Genomic DNA, 22,423 nt, shown 5'->3' on the forward strand with positions numbered 1-22,423 from the left:
TATCAGTGGACTAAGGGAGGGGCATAGGTGGAGAAGAGGGAGGGAGGGTGAGACTGGGAGAAGATGAGGGAAGGGGCCACAGCTGGGATACAAAGTGAATAAATTATAATAACTAATAAATCAATTAAAAAATAAAAATAGTCTCCAGTCAAATAAGGTTTCTAATCTTTTTCACAAAGGAAAGAAAGTGACATGGAACCAGGTATTTTCTAAAAATTCTGTCTTAACACCGATGTTTGAAAGTTTTTTTTGAATGATCTGTTTCTTCCTTTCTGAATATATGCTTAACTTATTTAAATATCCACATCATTTACTATCAAATAGTAATTGGTATAAAGAATAATGTAAGCTTTTTTGTTATCTCCATTGTAATGTTCTGCAAAGTTACTGTGCATGATTTATAAAATCAAAACATTAAATGTTTATTTAATGGGAAAATGTCTTACATACCTTTAGTGTCTTGCAATCACAGCTCTAAGAGCTATAAATAACATTTTAATATTTTTAATTGACAAATTAAAATTTTATACACCTGGGGCATAGTATAGTGTTTTGAAATACTTTTTAAAACATGAGTCTTTATTGGCCAATGCTATTTGAGGGGGATAAAGCTGGAGGAGTGGGTGGTATCAATGCCAGGCTGGCCATGCTTCAAGGGTAAGTGATAGGGAACTCATCTAGGTAGTGGTTGATCATCTTCAGCTTGATCTCCACCTGGTTGAAGGTTTTGTCATTGTACACACCCGCCCTGCTGCCCATCATCTCGGGCAGGGTGATCATGTCCCTCAGGTGTATCTTCACCACCTTGGAGGTCTCAATGGGTTGAACCTCCTTGGCCTTCCTCAAGTGTTTGAGAAGCCAGTGCTGCTTCTGCCGCAGAAACCGGTTCAGGCGCAGCCTCTGGCAGGCACTGTACAGGTACATCAGCTGCTCCTAGGATGTGTCCAGCAGCTGGTCCAGGTCCACGCTAAGACAGGTGGACTTGCAGGAGGTCCTCTTCTTCTACTCCACTTCAGCAACCTCGGCAGCTTCTCGGAAAAAGCTGTTTTGAAGTATTTCTTTTTTTTTTTTTTTTCAATGCAGTTTATTCAGGAACCTTGAACAATCATCTGACCCTGGGGAAAGCCAGCCCACAGCTTAAATAGCCTCTGGGTAGCCAACCCCAGCATGCCATGTGGGCAATGCAGATAGGTCCACATACATGGAAGCAAGTCAGATCCTCGGCCTTAGCCAAATGTGGAGTTGTTCATGACAGAGAGCACTCACCATCGGTAAGGTGGAAGGCAGAAACCAGCTCCATCTTTAAGACACGGCATTACACAGCTCTCTACAGTTCCCCCTTTTTGTTTTAGACGCGTCAGGCAAGAGTAGAGGTCTGATCTCTGATATTAGAAATAAATTGGGACTTTGTACCGATGTTTGCCGAGGCCAGCCGGGCAGAGTCGAACGGTTCTTGAGTTGGGTGTGAGGATTAAAATTAATAAAATAAACACAGAGCACACAGGAAACTTTTTAAAGGTCCAGACTCGACATCTTTTGAAAAAGGCAGACTGCTGCAGCAAGCAGCAAGTCTCAAGTGCTGCCTCATCCTCTGCCTCCAGCCTTCTGACCACTTTATTCTTTGAGGAGTTACTTTAGCCAGTAAAACATCTCAGAACAACAGGTTAATTTGCACAAGGAACCTGAAGAAGAGGTGTAACCCTCACAAGCTATCCCACCTGTTGTCACAAACAAAAGGAGATGGACTTGCAAGTTCTCCTCTGCCATTAGTAAAGGCCTGCTAAAAGCCATCTCTCCACCGAGATTTAAATATCAAAGCAGGCCACTGAGTCACGGCTCCTGACAGATGTTCATTTAGGTGTCATCCACCCAAAGAGCATCAGACCTGTCTGATACCTTATTCTCAGAGGCGGGACCTGGGGCATCAACCCGCATGCAATCAGACATGCTCTTCTCTGGGTCCAAAGCGGCTGACCCTGAGTGCAGTGCTTAGCCTCGCATCCTGAGCGTAACATTTTAGCATTTCAACAATGTAAAATGATTAAAACAAGATAATTAATATTTCCATCACCTTACATATTTTTGGTGAGATACTGGAAATATAATTTTTTCACTGTTTTCAAATGTGAAGAAATTGTTATTAACTATGGCCACTCTGCTGTTATAAATAAGTTTTAATAACATTTTCCTTAAAAATGTTTTCTCTAGTAGTCAGCATAAGAATAACGAATATTCATTGAGTTCTTTTATTATAAATGGCAAGAGGATAGGCATTTTACTTAATGTACATTGCCTCATTTCAAACTCACAACCTCATACGGGGATTATTTTTAAGATTTGCTTTATTTTAAAAGGTAGTAAAATTATTATTATTTACCTTGTAAAGAAATATAGTGGGAGGAGTCACTAAATTACCATGTATTATAACCTTATATTCAACTATGAACAGTAATAATGACTAATGTGTATTGACTGCTTGCTTTGTACCAGAAGTATTTTATCTGGATAATTGCAACACATACACTATAAGCTTACACTTGAGAACTGAGAGTCTAAGGAAATAAGCAACTGGTCAAAGCCACAGCATGCATTGAACAACTGAGATCCATGTATGATTTTTTTTTTTACAGATTCTAATCTGTGTTCTCAAACACTTCCCCTGTTTACCTACATTCCATTTTTAGAATATCAGAAACTGAATAATATATAAAGATAAGAAATATATCTTCCTTATGGTTATGAACGCTAAAAAGTTCAAGATCAGGTAGCCTTATGTCTTAAGGCACCACCATTATGACCTTAAAGTTAATTAGGTCATAACATCTTCACCTTCAAATGGTATAGTTTCAGTAAGTTCTTACCCTCTTGCCATTTTATGAAGGGGATGAAATATCAGCACGGACTTTAGTGGAGTCATTTAAAACTATAGCACCATTAAAATGTCTTCCTACTGTATTCTGTATACTTTGGAAATCATCAGAGCAGCAAAGTTTTGTTTGTGATCTTTGTCTTGAAATACTGTTTGATTCTACTGGAACTTTTAGATACTGCCTTCAGTAAAACTTAAGTATTTTATTTGTTTATTTATTTTTATTATTTCTAAGTTGTCTGTTGTGAGTAAGGAAACCCACCATCTGCCTTATAGAATTCTCTCTCTCTGTCTCTCTGTCTGTATGTCTGTTTGTCTCTCTCTCTCTCCTCTCTATCTCTGTATAAATGATAGCAGTCCAGAGTTCTCTGTCAACATATATTTATTCTAACTGCAAAATTAACCCATTTGAATATCCAGTGACTTTGTGAACTGGTTTTGAGAATCTGGAAGGCATTTTTTACATTTTTATAACATGGAGAAAAATTCAAACTAAGTATTCACATAAATTCCTAAATGTTCATATAGGAAACAATTATGTTTTGAAGATGATTTATAGTTTATAGATTCCCTTAAAGAGGTGGTCTCTTTATAATTATCTCAATAATTCAGACTAATGTGTCAAAGGTACAATTTGCTTTAAAACATACCATACTTAAGTTTTCTACTAAAGAAAATTCTCTTACAATGAAGTTGCATTTACAAATATTTTCACACATTTATCCAAAAGGCATATTTTCAAATCTCATAAGCCTGGGGCATAAAAGTAGAAGTTTACAACCAGGTACCAAAGCTTAATTTTTCATATCCTCAATTTCTACATCTGCTAGCCCATGTCTACTTCTCCCTTAGGGTAACCAGGCCCCTTGCACACTGGCCTGAGCTGGAGGGAGTGAAGCTCAGTGATGGTGAGTGCAGTGCAGGGTTTCAGTAGGTGGTCCTGTAAAACAAACACCTGGGAATAGCTTAGGAGAACTGGTTCCATTTATTGGGGGAGGGAGTATTTATTCCCCTGAGGAAGTGGGCTATAATCTCTGGGGTAAGGTTTGTGTAGCTGTGTAGCCTTGGCCATGGAAGGGGTGTTGGAACATGTTTCATCCACTACTCAGGGGCTGTAGGGTCTGAGAGCAAAAACCTTATAAGGTCAAACAAGGAGTGAAGCCTAATTAACTGTTAGGGTAATAAATTCTTCATGGTGGAGATGCTGGCTTTTGGCACTAGGTTGGGAGGGCAAAGGTAGCCAACTCCTGCTTTCCTCAACTTAGAGGTTTCCAGTGTTGAAACTTCCTTAAAACTCTCTCTGTCGTCCTAGGCCATTGTGGTCTCACATACATGTACAAAATAGAAGGACAGTCTTGAGAACATTTAACATCTTTTCCAAGTCTGACATTATTTAATCTTTACTGTGATTAAGGTGATTCTGTATAACCTTTTTTAAAAATAAAATTTCTTTATTTATGTTACTTTACATCTGTCTTGCAGTCCCCTCCCTCCTTTCTTCCAGTTCTACCCTCCCTCCCTCCCTCGAACCATCCCACCTCCCCTATTCCTTAGAAAAGGGGATTGCCCTAACCACCTACCACAGTTCATCAAGTCACATAAAGACTGAACTAGTCCCAATTCCCTCCCCGACCAGGGGCCAGTGATCAAAAAGCAGGCAGCAGAGTCCTTTATATTATTTAAAATTTTTAAGTGGTCACAGACAGTTAATTCTTGAATGAGTTTTACTAGTACAAATGTGCCTTATTCTAAAGTCCCCTGTGTAAGAAGGGAGTTTGTATAAATAGCAAATTCTTAAAGGCCTTGGAAGGGTTCCAAATGAGAAACACAGAGGTGATTAGAATACAAACAGACATCTTAGACATCTTAGATTTTACAAAAATATTGATGTAGAGCATTCCTTCTCTCCTTGTTAATGTAGATCATAAATCAGAATTTCCTGACTCATGACAATTAATATCTTGCTATGATACTATTATGTGCTTTAAGTTATTTAAAAATAGTCTGTGGATGTCAGATTTATAATTTTAATTAAATAACAAATTCCTCAAGGTCCAGAATCATGGTTTGGCTTGGTTTGTCTTCCTTGTTGAATGTTTAGCATCATAAATTGTTCATGGTGTTTGCTTAGATCAATGTTATGCTTTACATGTTGTTGGGAAGTCCTACATAACAGCATTACATGTAATTCTTACCCAAGTCGTAGATACAGCAGAAAGATAAACTATACCACCACAAATGGAGAAAATATTTAATAAAATGAGAGAGGGGTGGTGAGTTAAACCCTAAAGCATTAAAATCCCATTAGGGGATGTTGCTAATAAGAGAAGTAAGCTAACATTGTAGGTACACATTAAAGATTACAAAGTATGAAGAACTTAGACTCAAAATACACTTTTTTAGGATATTGAATTCTAATGCATTACAAATTATAAGCATGAAGGGGTTTGAGCTTTCTGGCACCTAGAACTTAAATTATTTCAGCTTTCCTTTCCTAAAACAAATTTTCAATTTTGCTAAAGCAAAGAATGTATACAGTCACAGAAAAAGCCCGTGGGGGTAAATCTCTAAAACCTTAGCTCTATCAGCTGCATAATAACTATGCTTTGGGACTTTGCAAAGGTCGTAACCTTGGTAAAGGGCAAGGCCCTATACTGTCATTTCTTACATGAAGTCCAAAATCTGAAAATGAATATCTTCTTAAAAGTCTCTACTGGTTGGATCACGATGGTAAAGATAATTCTCTACTTAACCTACCTTTGTGCTACGTAATAATATAGCCAAGAAAGAGATATTAATACTAGTTTGGAATTTGTGAGCCTAAGAACCGAGACAGAGGCATCTCTGAAAACAACTTCTAAAAAGGCTGTTATAACCCATCTCTTATTCAAATATTCCACAGGAAGTATGCTCACATATTCAAAGAAGATGAAATCTTACATAAAATTGTAAAACATATGAGAAATTTCAACACTAAGAAAGCTACTCCACAAAACCAACAGATGGGAGATAGTAATCAGAGACAGCAAAGCAATATGAAAGAGAGTTCAAAATAAAAGTACATGTATATGTATATGTATGTATAGACACACACGATATATATGTATATATGTAATATATATGTATAATATAAAGACTAGCCCCAACTTATGGTTTGTCTTATTTTTTTCCAACTTTTTGATGATGCAAAGGTGATATGCAGAGTAGAAGCCAGGCGCTGAGCTTATTATCCCTGGCTAGTTAGAGCCATCTGTTCCTCATTTGCAATTTTGAGAAGTGACAGCATGCTTTAGCTTACAAATAGCCATGTGATTACAAAGATAAATACCTGCTATATTGAAGTATCTATGTTACCAACAACTTTCATATGTAGATAGTCAATAAATTATATAAGTCATCCGACAATTTGTTACCAGTAAGGCTTATGTTATATGATTGAACATAACTGTAGGCTAATGTAAATATTCTTCGGGGTTAACTATGCTATGACATTTGGTGGGCTTGGCATTTCAAATGTGTTATCAACTTACAATGTTTAGTATGTGTTAATCAAAATATAACCCCTTTGCAAGTCAAGTCATACACACATGTGTGCATACATATATATGCATATATAAAATATTATCTTTTATATAAGACAAAATACTATTTGACATGTTTGTTTAAAAAGCAACAAGAATTTATTTCTCATAATTCTAACAACTCAAAATCTGAAATCAGATTAAAGCCACTTTCTGGGTCATGGAAAAGCATCCTAAGAGAATTATTTGTGGTCATTTTATTCATAAGGAAATATGTACTGTTTATGAAATTCCTATTCTTAGCATCTAAATTACCATTTCTGCCAAAAAAGTCATTTTAAAATAGCATTACAATGGAGGTTAATATTTCAACATATGAATTTAGGAGTTATATACATTTTGTTTATTGTTATTATTATTTATTATTATTATTTGTTTATTATTATTATTATTTTTAATAACCTAAATACTATGTTGCCTCATTGAAGCAGTGGTGGTTAATCTCAACTGTCAACTTGGTTGGATTCAGAAACACTTAGGGCATTAGTGGGGTACACTGTGGAATATTTCTGTTTGAAATATTTTCCAGAGAAAATTAACAGAAGAGTAGAAGATCCACCTATGTGGCAGACTATACCAAGGGCTGAGATCTTGGATTGAGTACAAAGTGGGGAAGAGGAAAGCCAGCTAATTGCCCACTTCCCCTGCCCTCTGCTTCCTGATGTGAAGACTCCTTACTATAAGCTCCTGATGCCATGATTTCTTTGCCATGACAGACTCTACCCTCTCAAACATGAGCCAACATGAATCCTTTCTTATGTAATTTAGTTCTTGTCAGGTATTTAGTCACTAAATGAAAGAAAAAGAAACCAATATGGATATTTCTTATCTTCCTTTTTTTGAGACAGGGTTTCTCTGTGTAACTTAGCTGTCCTGGACTCACTTTGTAGACCAGGCTGGATTCAAACTCACAGAGATCTGCCTGACTCTGCCTCCCAGAGTGCTGGGATTATAGGCATCTGTCACTGTACCAGGTTTTATTATCTTCTTATTGGCTTAAATATTTTTGTATTGTTTTTACAATGCTGGGAACTGAACCTTATGCTTTCCACATGCTAAGTAAGTACCCTACTACTGAGTTAGATTCTTAACCTAATATCCAAATTTTATTAGGTTAATTTTAAGGTTCGCTATAAATCTCCTTCATATTCTTTTCAATCTGGTATTGATGCCATTAAGTAGCAGGGCTTGTAGTAGATATTGACTGACATTTTCATTTGAGAGGGGAGAAGAAGAGCAAAGTGGTAAATTCCTTGATGGCTCTGAAAAGATATAGAAAGCAACATGCATCATTTCCCTTCTTCCTTTATTAGTTGGTGCACAGTAATCACATATCTAGGCATGATGAAAACATAGAAAAGTACACAATATTCCTGAAGTAATGACCAATGGATATTTTCGCAAAGAATATTAGGGTCAGTTGTGACAACTAATAAAAATTTGATTATCTAATGAATCTATGCTTTGTTTATGGAAGCTTTATAAGACTTATTTTATATAATCTCCCTTAAATTTAGATACTCTTTCCATAAATGATTTATTGATATAGCAAGGATTATAACCAATACTTTCCTGTTATCTGGACCTAAATATGTAGACATGAATATCATTATTTTATCCTTCCAGTTCAAATTCTTTACTGAGGAAATGGAAAAAAAATTTGGGAAGAGCTGGGAGAGAGGAAAGCATAATCAGACATATTGTATGAAAAATATCTATTTTCAATTAAAAAATCCTTTCCCATGCAGGGATAATAAGGAAGTTTTATAGTTCCAAGAACAAGAGAGGTAAAAGTATATCTTGGGATCAAGAGACAAGAGACCACATTGGAAAGAAGGAGACTATTTATAAAATGGTTCTTTTCCAGTCTTTATCATATCTGTATATAGATCTTTAAAGTTCAGGTTTGATTCTCTATAAACTTCTCTCTTTAAAACTTAAAATGTGCACAGAATCATAGGCAGAGAAAATGGGGTGTAACATGTTTTTCTTTCATCATCAGGAAAAGCTTATATTCAATAATCTTGCTATGAATGCCAGAACAGGTTGGTTTCAATAACAACAGTCATCTTCTAGCCACAAATCAGGTCCACTCCTTGGACTTGTTATTGATGCTGCCAGAATAGAGGAAAGTGAATAAAAGGAAAAGGCATGTTAATTTCAAGGTCCATTTAGAAATGCACTAGAAAAATCAATGGCTGGTAAATAGAAAATCAGCAAAATTGGCAGGAAGAATTTTTATATTCAAGCTTAGAAGGATCCAGAATATAAATCTGCACACTGGCCAGATAATAACCAAATAAAATAATGATAATAGTAGAAAGTCATCTGACAAGGCTTTTTCCTAGTGTTTTAGTGTACAAAGGAATGACTGTTTATCAGATTCACTGAACCAAGTGCCTGTCAATGGAAACTTAAAGATTAAAATTTTGACTATAGCTTTTCATCAGGCATCATTGTAGCATCATTGATTTTAAAGGGCCAAAGAAAGTAGACCATATTGGAGTGATTAACTAAGAACATTAATGCTGAAGGTATTTGAGAAAACTGGCCTCTACTTAGTTAGACTTAAGGGGTCTTTGTTCATCAGGCTTAGCTATTACTTTCTGTGATAAACATAATCTCTTGTGTATTCTTCATTGTTATGTTTTATAACAAGGACACTGTTGTGAATTGGATGCCCAGCTGCAAAATAAGATATTTTACAAAAGTGTGATGTTGAAATAGGGAATTACTTTCTGATTCTCACCCTAGAACGCTATTGGCTCTAACCTAAACTGCACTTTGCTCTTTGAAGTACTCACTGAAAATTTTTGACTTCACATTTGTGGCTTTTGTTGTTGTTGTTGTTGTGTTTTGTTTTCTTGTTTTTGTTTTTCGAATGCTCAGGGAAATTTATAACTTCAAAGTCATTATGATAATGTAGTCTTCAGTATTGTTCCTTAAGTTTATTTGCATTTATTACTTTATTACTCTGTCAGGTACTGTTCAATGATGGGAACAAAAAAGTATAACATTCCCTCCTATGTAATACTCACAATTTAATAACAGGAAAGATAGTAATTAAAATACTATGGAGACAATTAAAATACTATGGTAAAAAATTAAAAAAAAACCATGTCATACACACCAAGTAGTAAGCACAGGTCCTTTCTGAATGCTGATTTATGTATGCCTGGTACTTCCACAAACCAAATAATATATTTCTCCTAGAATTGATCCATATCTTTTACTTTGTTCTCCTATTTCCTGTAGTTTTTGATTTCTAATGTTCTGGAACTCCTGTCCACTACAAAAATCATGATATATACTAGTATATAGAATATATTGCATATAACATATCATAACCTAATATGCCACGACATAATATATATGTTCTTTCGTTTAAGACTTTTACTCCAAAAGACATTTGAACTAGGTTTTGTTTTCAAAATTGCATCTGCCTGCTTGCTCTCCCTCCCTACTTCCACATATAGTCAGTCACTATAGAAGTATATATGATCTGGCCTCATTTCATTTTTCTACCTGCTATTTCACTACTATGGCATTTACTTATTTTTTTCAGCGTATTGTCTAATTTCATGCTGGAATATGTATTCTCTGTAGGGGTGAATCATGTGTGTGTTCTTCAGTACTGAGCTAGAGCCTGTGACAATGTAGAGTGCATATTTGTGATTTAAAATGTAAGTGTTGAATTAATAGATAAATGCTGATAGTCCAAATTAGTGTCAAAATTCTAATTTATTTACTTGAATGGATACTTTTATTATAGCAAACAAGGCCCCTCTACCACCATCTCTGTTTTTGATATAGTTTATAATGGCTCTGCCATCTTTAATCTTTAATGTGTTAGAACTCTTGTTCTCCTATTTCCTGGCCACATGTCAGAGTCTTGTAAAATTGTAGTGCCAGAGCAGATACCTCCACAAAGCAGATTTGTACTCTGGATGCACGTAGCAGATGGAATTGGCTTTGGTGTAGGTAAACAATTTACTCAGATTTCTGCTTTAGGGGGTATCATATTTTCATGACCATGATAATTTTATAGTGTACATTTGTTTATATTTATTAACTTTGAAACTTATGCCTTCTATGTAACAAGTCAGAAAAATTAATTTTTCTGCTTTTAGCAGTCAACAAAGGCAAATATTTCCTTTATAATAATGTCAGTTCCTTGTCTCACAGCTCAGTATACAAGTAGGTTCCCTAATAAGGGGAACAGGGAGTGTCTCTCAGTGGCTGGCTCTTTGACCTTAATCCCCCTTCCCCACTGAGGGAGGAACATCCTTGCTAGGCCACAAAGGAGGACATTGCAGACAGTCCTAAAGAGACATGATAAGCTAGGATCAGATGGAAGGGGAAGAGGACCTCCCCTATCAGTGGACTTAGAGAGTGGCAGGGAAGAGATGAGGGAGGGAAGGTGGGATTGAAAGGGAATGAGAGAGGGGGCTACAGCTGGGATACAAAGTAAATAAACTGTAATTAATATAAAAAATAAAAAATAATTAAAAAATAATGTCAATTTCCAACCCCCTGTTAAAATTTTTGATTAGTTCTAAAAGAAAGTATGAAAAAATGGCAAGTTTAAAGATTTTGGTTATTTTTTTTTTCCTAGAAATGGAGTAGAATATAACCTTTTGCATTCCCAACTCTTAATTCTAGACTTTTTTCCTTAGGAGTTTTGGATATCACTCTTTGAAAAAATAAAATTAGCATTTTTTAAGAAACATGCAGCTAATCAATGGAATTTAGAACCCACTCTGGGTGAACAATGGCCATAAATAACTTTTGTCACTTGAGATCACTGTTAATACAAGCCATTTGTGAGTGTGTATGTGTGTGTGCATGCCTGTGTGTATGTGTTAGAGCAAGATCTACAGGAAATAAAAGAAGATTAATCTTTGAATAAAAATCATTGTTTACTTCAAGAAAGAGCAAATTCATCAAAAAATAACAGGTATGTGCCAGACCTAGAAAAAAATGATATAAGACACATGAAAATTGTGAAAGATATTGCAAATCAAAATTTTAGTTTTTTTTGTGGTAGCATGCCATTGGCTTGGGATAAATTCTATGGGACTGTGGACTAAGACAGTTCTTGATAAGTCTATCAAGTGACTTTACTCAGTCCTTACTGTTGCTGTAGCACATCTTTTCCATGTGATCCAAGCATATATACTGTCCAAGCATTGGTACCTAGCTTCTAAACCTTACTGCTGACCCTGGGACATTGAATCATTCAGAAATATTTGTTTTGTTACACTCCACTGCTTGCAACCATCTTCTCCCCTGATTTGGATTCTTGCTACTACTTCACTATTTCTTACTGTAAAGACTTGTTCCATGGAAACTGATGGTACGTCTTCGTGTGTATTTTCTTGCCAATATCTTTAAGAAAGTCATGTATGAATTTGTGTCAACTCTCATAACATTTCTATTTTTTATTATAATATATTTATTACTTATTGGATTATTTTTGGTTTATTTTGCTGGATAAACTTGATACTTGCTTTGCAATATGATCTATAACATTAAATTCTCGCTAAAAATAAATTTCTTCCAGATACATAAAATTACTTGCATATGATGTAAATTGTGGCCTGGTGTACTTTCTAAAGGTATCCTGTTGACTTTAGCCTGCTCTAAGAAGATATGAGATTCACTACCATGAAGGTTTTATTTTTTTTCCTAATGAGTGAGTCCTCATTTAAATTTCTGAGTCATAGTTACAGATAGGATGGGTCCATTTTTGGAGAGGCTTGAGGAAACTAGAAGTATTCAATTAGAAACATTAAAAATTCAAAATTATCCAAGACAATCTAAGTGTAAGCTGAATAGCAAGTAATGAATGCTTTCCAGGTAACAAAAGAGAATTGACAACTTCACAATCAATTAGGGTAATGTGAAAAACGTAGGAGTATGTGTATACAGTGGGTTGAATGCTCAGTAATCAAACTATAGTACTACTCACTTTCCCCTGCTGAGTTCATGAACTCTTGTTTGCAATATTTCATTTGCTAATCTTACTTTATCTTACAGTAATTGCAGCCTGCTATAAGTATATCCATCATTTGCTCTTATAATTCTCCTCCCCTCAAATCTGTAAAATCAAGGCAGAAACCCTTTGAATTGGAGGCATACAGTGTTAGCTGTAACCTGGTCAGATTCTCTCCTGGCAAACTGCACAATGAGGCTTCTATAGCATAGTTCAGTCGGAGATTCGTACCTCTGCCAACATCTATAACTCCAGGGAACATTTCAAATCTAAGACAGTTTGTGACACTGCAGACCTTCTAGAGATCAAGCAACATTTCCCAGTTGCTTTTCATGAGAACTTAAGGTGAATATTTGCTTTCTCGAAAAACATATTTCATATTATAATAGAAAATTATAGTTTACAAGACATAAATTTGCTCAGAGAAACATGCAGATAAAATACATAAATGCTAGGGAAATACAAAAAGAATATTCTTAACAATGAGGCTCTGTTTCATGTATTTTCATACCCCCTAAAAAGAATTTAAAGGACAGAATAGCTAGATACATATTAGTTTGAGTAATATAAGATAAAAGATATTTGAAGGTAATTTTTTTTTCTTGTAAAGAACTACTCTTTAGTTGGTTTTTGGAAAGTATGCAGTTATTGTTTCTTGAATAACCAACCATCCTAAAGCCTATGGGTTTATAAACCATATCTACATGCTTCTATAGACTGACTAGGTACAACTAATATGATGTCAATTTCAAGCGAGAAAAAGTATTCTCAGATTATATGAGAATATATTTATAATAACCTAGGGATTTAATATTGATGTTATGATACTATCATAATGACTGTATCCAAATCTAAAATTGGGATTAAAAACGTAGTTGTGGATTGATGTTATGATAACATATCATGCCTGTATCTAAAGCTAAAACTGTGTTTTTCTTTCCATGTAGTCACTCTAAAGGGTAGAATGATCCTTGTTACAGTATGGTATGTTTTGTGAGTAATTTTCTTTTGTGAGAGTTATTTTCATATAAGAGAGCAAATATCCCAGAAATAAGAAATAAAAGCTTGTAGTCTTTTAATTTACTGATTTACAATCTGGCACAGAATCATTTTTTGATATTTTGTTAGTGACAATTGACCAACTCAAAGAGGTGACCATACCTCTCCACTTAGAGAACTGTTGACGGATTTGTGGCCAAAGTAATCAATAGCAAACATTGCATGTGACAGGATGCCTCTTTCATTAATCTTGTTGAAATAGCAAGGATAAGAAACAAAAACACAGAGAAATGTCAGAATATCTATATATGCAAATTGAACAATAAGTATCTGAAAAACAATTCAATGTATGATGCCCTTGATATTACACTTGTCTCATACTCAGAAGGTGGCATGGACATCCCTTATATAATTCAGATTTTATTTATATATTCCAGAACTGCTCGATATCTCTTAATATAAAGTAAAACCATCCATAATGTTATTGAATACAAAGGAGATAAAAGAATAAATGTTTTTTTTTTAATTCTCTCATTCTTTTAATGTTTTCTGAAATGTATGCCAAGTCTCTCTCTCAACTTAACTGGAGTGTTTGGAAGCCTTGCATATAAACGTCTATTCTTGGTTTTTGAATAGGAAAACTATTGAGTGTGTTGGTGGTAGTAGGAGGCAAGAACAAGGGAAATACTGCATGAAATCTGTGGCCCAAATTTGAAAACCAATCCTTGATTGCCATAGAAGTTAATTTAGATGGTGAAACTCACTGCTATGTGCTGTGTGTGCTCAGGTATCAGGAGAGAGTAAAATGATAGTAGTTTGGCATTAATAACATTGGAAAAGTGAATTCACATTTAGTAAAACAGAGCAGAGTCTTGGAGAATGGGGACTGGGTTTTATTTTACTTGGACTAATCTAACAAACATAGTTCCATATGGTCAGTGAGGGATGAGTATGCATATCTTAGTGTTCATGTTAGTTTGTGACACAAAGCTTAATTGAATTTATAAAATGTCTTACATATCTAAGTTTTTAATCCATATTTTAGATTAAAATCAAGAAACAAAAGATGGTGATTGACATTTTTAGCATTACCTTTCCAGTAATTTGATTGGAGCTTTTAACTTTGTCCAGAACTAATTTGAAAATTTGGGCTAAGATACTATGTCTCTCTTTTCCTCATCTCTTTGTAAATTGCCAAGATGAAAAATAGAGATAATTTTAGGCAAAAGATTAATATATCTGTAACAAGTTACTAAAATAACATTGAAAATATGCCATAATGTAGTAGAAAATTGACCTTAAAATCCCATTTGTCTATACAAATAGTGCCAAAACTAAATGATTTTCATCACATCTTTAATTTTCTATGTATTATTTTTGTGAAACTTTTCTGAGGTCCATTATTACTATTGTTATTAGTATTATTAATATTAACTATTAATAGTAGTGGAGGTGGTAGTAGTAGCAGTATCATTATCATTACCTTGGTATTATGAAGACATCAGGAAAGAATGCAAACAAAATAAGGGAAATTAAAATTTGAAACATGTCTTAAGTCAATTTCAATTTATTGATGTCAGACAAATTTTTTGTAACTAAATTTTCAGCAAAAGAAGGCTTTATCTGAGAAGTATTCCTACATAGGGTAAAGCATATAACTTCTAGCATACTTTAGTGAAGAAAATAAGTATGTCAAGGAATTAGAAAGTAAGACTATATAGCAAAATTGTGAAAAAAATGATTTTTATTTCTAGAAATCTTGCTATGCATGATGAACTGATGGCTGTAAGAGGCAGCCTTTGAAATAAGCTGAATATATAGTTGCCTATTTACCTGTTTCTAGACCTTTTCATTATTTTTCATTCACAATTTAGCCATTGTAAGTGAGCTCAGTTCCATTAGAACTAGAATGCGGCGTCATGCTGATAGATATATACCCAAATGAAAACTGTGAGAGAATAGTAACCTAGTGCTTTTCAAGTTAATTCATTTTACATTCATAAAAATTTGTTTATATTCTTTGGAGTCATATTAAAAGAATCTTCTTTCTGTACTGTGTGAAAATGATGTCTGACTCAAATTACCATTTAATTTATAAATACAAAACATATGGATGTCTCCAAAAAATAACCCCTTGAATCAAAAGGATAACTGAAAACATCATGGTTTTCACAGAACAGTGGTGGTTTATGCATTTTGTCTTTTGTCTCATCATAATTATTAACCATGTCCCATTCATTCAGAAAAGTCCCTAGTCTGAGTGCTCACATACATGGTTACCCTATTTATATATGAGTCTCTAGGTATTAAGGAATTGATTAAACACTGTGCTGTTTATGCTGCCTCACGATTCATTAATTATCCTAAGAAAGAGCAGAGCCTCTGTTCTTTGGGGATATCCCACTCAATACTATTCTGAACACACATATAAGGGATCAAACAGTTAACTAAAGGATCATTGTAGTCCTGTCATGTTCTGTAGAAACACATTTCTTTACAGTATGGAAGGAATGAGAGAATTCTGTTTGAAAATTACAGGACTTTTAATATTTTTGTAATTTATTTTTATTTTATTTTTATTTATTCACTTTATATCCCTATTGTAGCCATCTTCCTCATGTCTTCCTGGTCATATCCTCCCACCCTCTTCCTCCCTATGTCCCTCACCTAGTCCACTGATAGGAAAGGTCCTCCTCCCTAGCCTATTTGGCCTAACCTATCTGGCCTTAGCTGATCAGGTCTCATCAGGACTATCTGGATTCTCTTTCTCTGTGGCCTAGTAAGGCCACCTTGCAAGGGGGAAGTGATCAAAGAGCAGGCAACAGAGTTCATGCCAGAGACTTACTCTGCTCTCCTTACTAAGGAACCCACGTAGAGACTGAGCTGCCTATGGGATACAGCTGAGCAGGGCTCCTACGTCCTCTCCTTGCATGGTCGTTGGTTGGTGACTCAGTCTCTACAGCGCCCCCCCCCGGGGGGCCTAGATTTGCTGGCTTTGTTGGTCTCCTTTTGGAACTCTTGTCCCGTCTGAGTCCTTCTACCCCTCAATCTTGAGTGCAAGCTTCTACAACCACTTTGGAAATCAATCTAGTGCTTTTGCAGAAAATTGGGAATAGTGCTACCTCAAGATCCAATTATACCACTCCTGGAAATATGCCCAAAAGTTGTTCTACCATACAACGAGGACTCAACCATGTTCATAGCAGCTTTATTTATAACAGCCAGAATCTGGAAATAACCTAGATGTCTCTCAACCAACAAATGGATCAAGTAATTGTTGTATGTTTACATAACACAATGCTACTAAGCTATAAAAAAATAAGGAAATCATGAAATTTGCAGGCAAAAGGTCATCCTGAGTGAGGTAACCAAAATCAGAAAGACATGCATGGTTTATACTCACTTATAAGCAAATATTAGCCATATAATACAGAATAACCATGCTAAAATCCAGAGATCTAAAGAAGCTAAATAGTAAGGAGGACCTTAGGGAAGATGCTTAATTCTCATTTAAAAGGGCAAGTAGAACAGATACCAGAAGCAGTTGAAGAGAGGGAACAAGATAGGAGCCTACCAAGATAGGGTACCATTATTTTTGTTATTGTCATAGAACTGGAGATTGAATTATGAGTCCTAAATACAATACTGTTCTAGGAAGCTATATCCTCTGCCTCCTACGGCCTGTATACAGTTGATTTGTCCCTGGATGGTGTGGTTCCATATGAAAGACAGAGAAAGAAACTAAAGTTATCTGTGACTTACAGAACTTTAATTTACAGGCACAAGAAATAAGTACTAAAAATAGACTTTTTCCCTCCCCCTTTCCCAGCTGAGTAGCTATTGTCAGTTGACGCTGCCAATAGCAGGAGGGTGACTCAGATTTCTTTAAGGCTTTGGCCCTTTGTAGGTTAAGCATACTTCAGTGGATGGCCTAAAACTCTTGCATTCATGGGCAACACAAACTATGCTATATAACATGGCTTAGATATAGTTAAATCTTGCTTGCAAAGAATGGCTGTATATTAGGGTATTGCTTAATATTGTGTTTTTAAGGGGGGATGGGGATTCTTGGCTGCACACAAGATTTATTGTTTAATTTCAATGCTCCTAAAATGTTGTGATTTGTCATATTTCCAAAACTGTATTCACCTTGTTTGTTTTGCTTAGAATATGTCCCCCTTTTTGTCTTTTCCTGCCTTGAGAACACCGACAGCAATGTTGCTTTACCTAGCATTCCTCATTATTTTTGTCTAGGTAGATCAGAACTTTCTTTCTTTTTTTCTTTTTTTTAAACCAGATAATGACATAAATTAGAGAACCAAGACTTAAGTGAATATACTAATACATGAAAGATAGACAAAAAGCACCCATGCATGCTAAATCATGTGTTATTGAGGAAACAAAATTTTGGACCAAAATGGTGGACTCTTTGAAGACACCAATTGTCCCCCCAAATTTTAAATCTACTCCAAAAGTTTACTTGATTTTCTACTATCATCTTGCATTCTTAAGTAGGAAAGTTAACTTTTCTTAACACTCAGAAGCTGGACATTCTTTGACGCTTTTGCCTGCCTTTGAGACCCCTTTTCTCCTACTGGGTTGCATCTCCCATCCTTTATATCATGGTTTATGCCTACTCTTATTGCATATTATTGTGCCTGTTTGGTTGCCTGCCATAGGAAGCCTTCTTCTCTTTTCTGAAGGGGAATGAATGAGGGTTGGGTATGGGGAAGAGGTGAGGTGGGGAGACACTGGGAGGAGGGGAGAAATTAGAAACTGCACTGTGGATATAACCTATGAGAAAAGAATAAATAAAAAGAAAATATTGAAAAGAAAGATAGACATATATTTAGCACTGTAATACCTGTTGGTTATTTATTATTTTTACAATGACATTGTACAAATTAAAACTTTAAATAGTCACTTTAATGTTTATTTATTTTATGTACATGAATGTTTTTTGTGCATGGATATATTTGTCCATGTGTGTGCCTGGTGTTTATGGAGGTCAGAAGAGGTTGCCAAAACCCCTGGAAGTGGAGTTACTGATCAGATCATTGTAAACCATCATGTGAGTGAAGGTTATTGAACTCAGATCCTCTGGAAGAGTGAGGAATAATCCTAATCACTGAGCCATCTTTCTAGCCTATAAAATAGAAACGTTTCTCTTTTTTTTCTTCACAAATTTTCAAGAGATGTGCCCAATGATGTTCTTGAACTCTTTCTTTTAACTTCCAAGTTAAACGTTTTTTTCTGTTTGTTTTTCCTTGTAAGTACTCAATTGATATTTGTAGAAAATATGTTGAAGAAATTATATTCTTCTATTAGCACTGTAATAAAAATAATTTCCTTTTTTGTTGTCATTTCATTTTACTGACTTGTTCTGCATGCTAAATATTATCAACAAGAATATATTTATTTATCACAAACATGGTATGTGTGTTTTCTTCCCTTCAGTAGGAATTTCAGTATAAATACCAAGCAATCAAACATAAATAGCTTAAGTAGTAGTGTTACATTTCCAATTACTTGTCATTACATGGGATGTTATGGTTGCAGCTGACTACTTAGCCCTACCTGTGATGTACATTTTACATTTACAAAAGCCTATTACAGATGAACTGTGAAAATTGGAGAGAAATTTTGATAATTATAAGACGTTTTCCTTGAAGTATGTAAAACTCTTCAGAGAACTTGAATTACTTGTCTCTAATTTTGTTATCAACTATGATGTTATTTATTTAACTTGAATTTTATTGCTCCTGAATATATTTTCCTGTGTCTTTCTATTGAGTGACACATATGCTATATTCTCTAGAACAGCTAATCTTGAATATCATTTTAAATTTTATTTTGCTTGTTAGTTTCTAAACATCATAGAATTATCTTCCTAGGAGGAATGATTCAAAGGTGATAAATTAAATTACTCCTGGAATTTTAAATTAAGCATATGAATCAAATCAAGTACCAGGCATGGAGATAACCTAGAACCCCTGCACAGATGTAGCCCATGGCAGTTCAGTGCCCAAGTGGGAAGAGAGACTGCCTCTGACATGAACTGATTAACCTGCTCTTTGATCACCCCCCCCCTTGAGGGGGGAGCAGCTTTACCAGGCAGCAGAAGATGACAAAGCAGCCACTCCTGATGAGATCTGATAGACTAGGATCAGAAGGATGGCGAGGAGGACCTCCCTTATCAGTGGACTTGGGGAGGGACATGTGTGAAGAAGGGGGAGGGAAGGTGGGACGGGAAGGGGAGAAGGGAGGGGTTTATGGGGGACACAAAGTGAATAAAGTGTAATTAATAAAAGTTAAAAAAAAGAATGTGAATCAAAGCTCAAAAGATAGATTCTCTTTGATCTTATCTTTCTTTCCTCTCAGTACTTGACCCAGCATTGCACTACTGAATGACTGTCAACCTGCACAGGCTATATGCAACATTTTCTGTCATAGAGAATGTTCTCCTTTTGTACATTTCCATCATCCTTTTACAATCTTTCTCTTGGTTAGTTTTTTTTTTTCCTGATTTTCCAACATAAAGTTTCAAATTCATTCAGATTTTTTTTTCAGTCTTTGAATAAAACAAATCGCTATATAGACTATCTTCTTACTCTCCAAAATCTACCCAAATTTTTATACTTCCTTGACAAGATGGTCCAATTTATATTTTACTATGTCCGCGAATATTTATGTAAGTACTGTGGCCCAAATTTATCTTTTATCATATTTTGCTTGTATGCCTTATTTGCTAGAACTCTGTGCTGGAACAGCACTTCATATAATTGTGTTTTGTTCCACTCAAGATTACAAATAGGAGAATTACAACCTGAAATCGTAACCACAAAGCTGCTTCAGTGTGGCTACAATTCATTCTTAAGAGCAATAATGTATAATCTCAGTTTTTAACAAACTTATCTGGTTCCCAAGCCCTTAAATGATAATGCATAATCAGCTGAACCTCATTTCCTAATTTTTTATGTGAAAATTATCTTTATGATTTTCATCATATCTAATATAGTGCTGATTGTAAGATACACTGCATCATAGTCCACAAAGAAAGAAAAATATTGCTTGTAAAGTTCTGCCATAAGGGCTTGCCAAAAATAAGAATTTCTATTTTTTAGTTATTGAGAAAGCTCTTTAATATTTAAGGATATACTTTTGATTATCACCTTGTTCTTTAAATTACCTATAAATTGGTATTAAAATATTAATGTGCATTTCTACAAGTTTTTAACTTTTGAATCTTTTCCTCATGGTCATAATTCTGGAACAGAGTGCAATACTGGTCAGGCCTGTATTAAATTCTTCATCTACGAAATGTTAGCTTTCTGTTATTGGTGTATTAGTTACTTCATTGTTGCTGTGATGAAACACCATAGCCAAAAACAACTTATTGAAGTTTATTTTGAACTGTGGTTCCAGAGGGCTAACAATCTATCATGTCTAAGCGGCATGTCAACAGACAGGCATGGTGGCAGGAACAGGGAGCTGAGAGCTTGAGCAGTCACATCCTCAGCCTCAAGTATAAAACAAAGAGAGTGAATTGAAAGTAGAGGATGATAAAAACTTTCAAAGCTCACACAAAGCTCCAGCAATGTTGTTCCTCCCACCACCCCTCCAAACAATGTCACCAGTTGGGGACCAAGTGTTTAAATGCCTGAGATTATGAGGGACATTCAAACCATTACAAACAGGAGTATTATCGAATCCTCCTGTGGCCTTCATTTCTTTACCTATAATATAGGGAAAATAATTTTTTTTTTTCAATGCAGTTTATTCAGGAACATTGAACAATCCTCGGACCCCGGGGAAAGCCAGCCCACAGCTTAAATAGCCTCTGGGTAGCCAACCCAGGCGTGCCACGGGGGCAATGCAGATAGGTCCACATACATGGAAGCAAGCCAGATCCTCGGCCTTAGCCAAATGTGGAGTTGTTCGTGACAGAGAGCACTCACCATCGGGAAGGTGGAAGGCGGAAACCAGCTCCATCTTTAAGGCATAGCATTCCGCAGCTCTCTACAGTTCCCCCTTTTTGTTTTAGACACATCAGGCAAGAGTAGAGGTCTGATCTCTGATATTAGAAATAAATTGGGACTTTGTACAGATGTTCATTTAGGTGTCATCCACCCAAAGAGCATCAGACCCGTCCGATACCTGGGAAAATATTTTCTAATTGTGGGTTTTTTTGTTTGATTTTTTTTTTTTTTGCATCTGAAATAGTCTTTTATTTTGATGTTAGTAATACAGAGTAATACCCACTTCTGTCAGTGGTAACATCTTCAAATATTTTGTTAGAATATCGTAATTCAATACTGAAACCAACAGCATGCTACTATCTTACTGACATGAAAAAATCCATCTAGACCAGTGATGCTCAACCCCCAAAAGGTCATGGCCCTCTAGGGGGTTGAACTCATCACAGGGGCACATATTCAGTATCCTTCATATCAGATATTTACATTATAATTCATAACTATAGCAAAATTATTGTTAAATAGCATCAAAAATATCTTTCCTTTCATCTATCTATCTATCTATCTATCTATCTATCTATCTATCTATCTATCTATCTATCTATCTATCTAATCACTTTACAGCCTGATCACAGCTTCCTCCCTCCTCTCTTCCCATTCCCACTGCTATACCCACTTTCTTCCATTTCCTCCTACCCTTCTCCTCAGAAAAAGGGAGGACCCCCTGGGTACCAACCAACCCTGGTACACCAAGTCACAGCAGGATTAAATGCATCCTCTCTCACTGAGACCAGACAAAAGAGCTTAGCTATGAGAAATGAATCTAAAGGTAGGAAACAGTCAGACACAGCCCCAACTCCAATTCTTAGGGGGCCTTCTTGTAGAACAAGCTGCACATCTGCTGCATATGTGTAGGGGCCTAGGTCCAGCCCATGCATCATGCTCTTTAGTTGGTGATTTAGTCTCTTCACCCCCCCCCAATGGTCCCAGTTTTGTTGACTCT

The 22,423-nt window shown here is 35.5% G+C and overlaps 1 pseudogene; it reads right to left on the minus strand.

Annotated features, from left to right (window-relative positions):
* Window positions 1–592: 592 nt before the first annotated feature.
* Window positions 593–22,423, minus strand: part of LOC110542436 (small ribosomal subunit protein uS19-like) — a 100,652-nt pseudogene continuing 78,821 nt past the window's right edge.

The sequence above is a fragment of the Meriones unguiculatus genome, chromosome X (assembly GCF_030254825.1).
Source record: "Meriones unguiculatus strain TT.TT164.6M chromosome X, Bangor_MerUng_6.1, whole genome shotgun sequence".
Lineage (NCBI taxonomy): Eukaryota > Metazoa > Chordata > Mammalia > Rodentia > Muridae > Meriones > Meriones unguiculatus.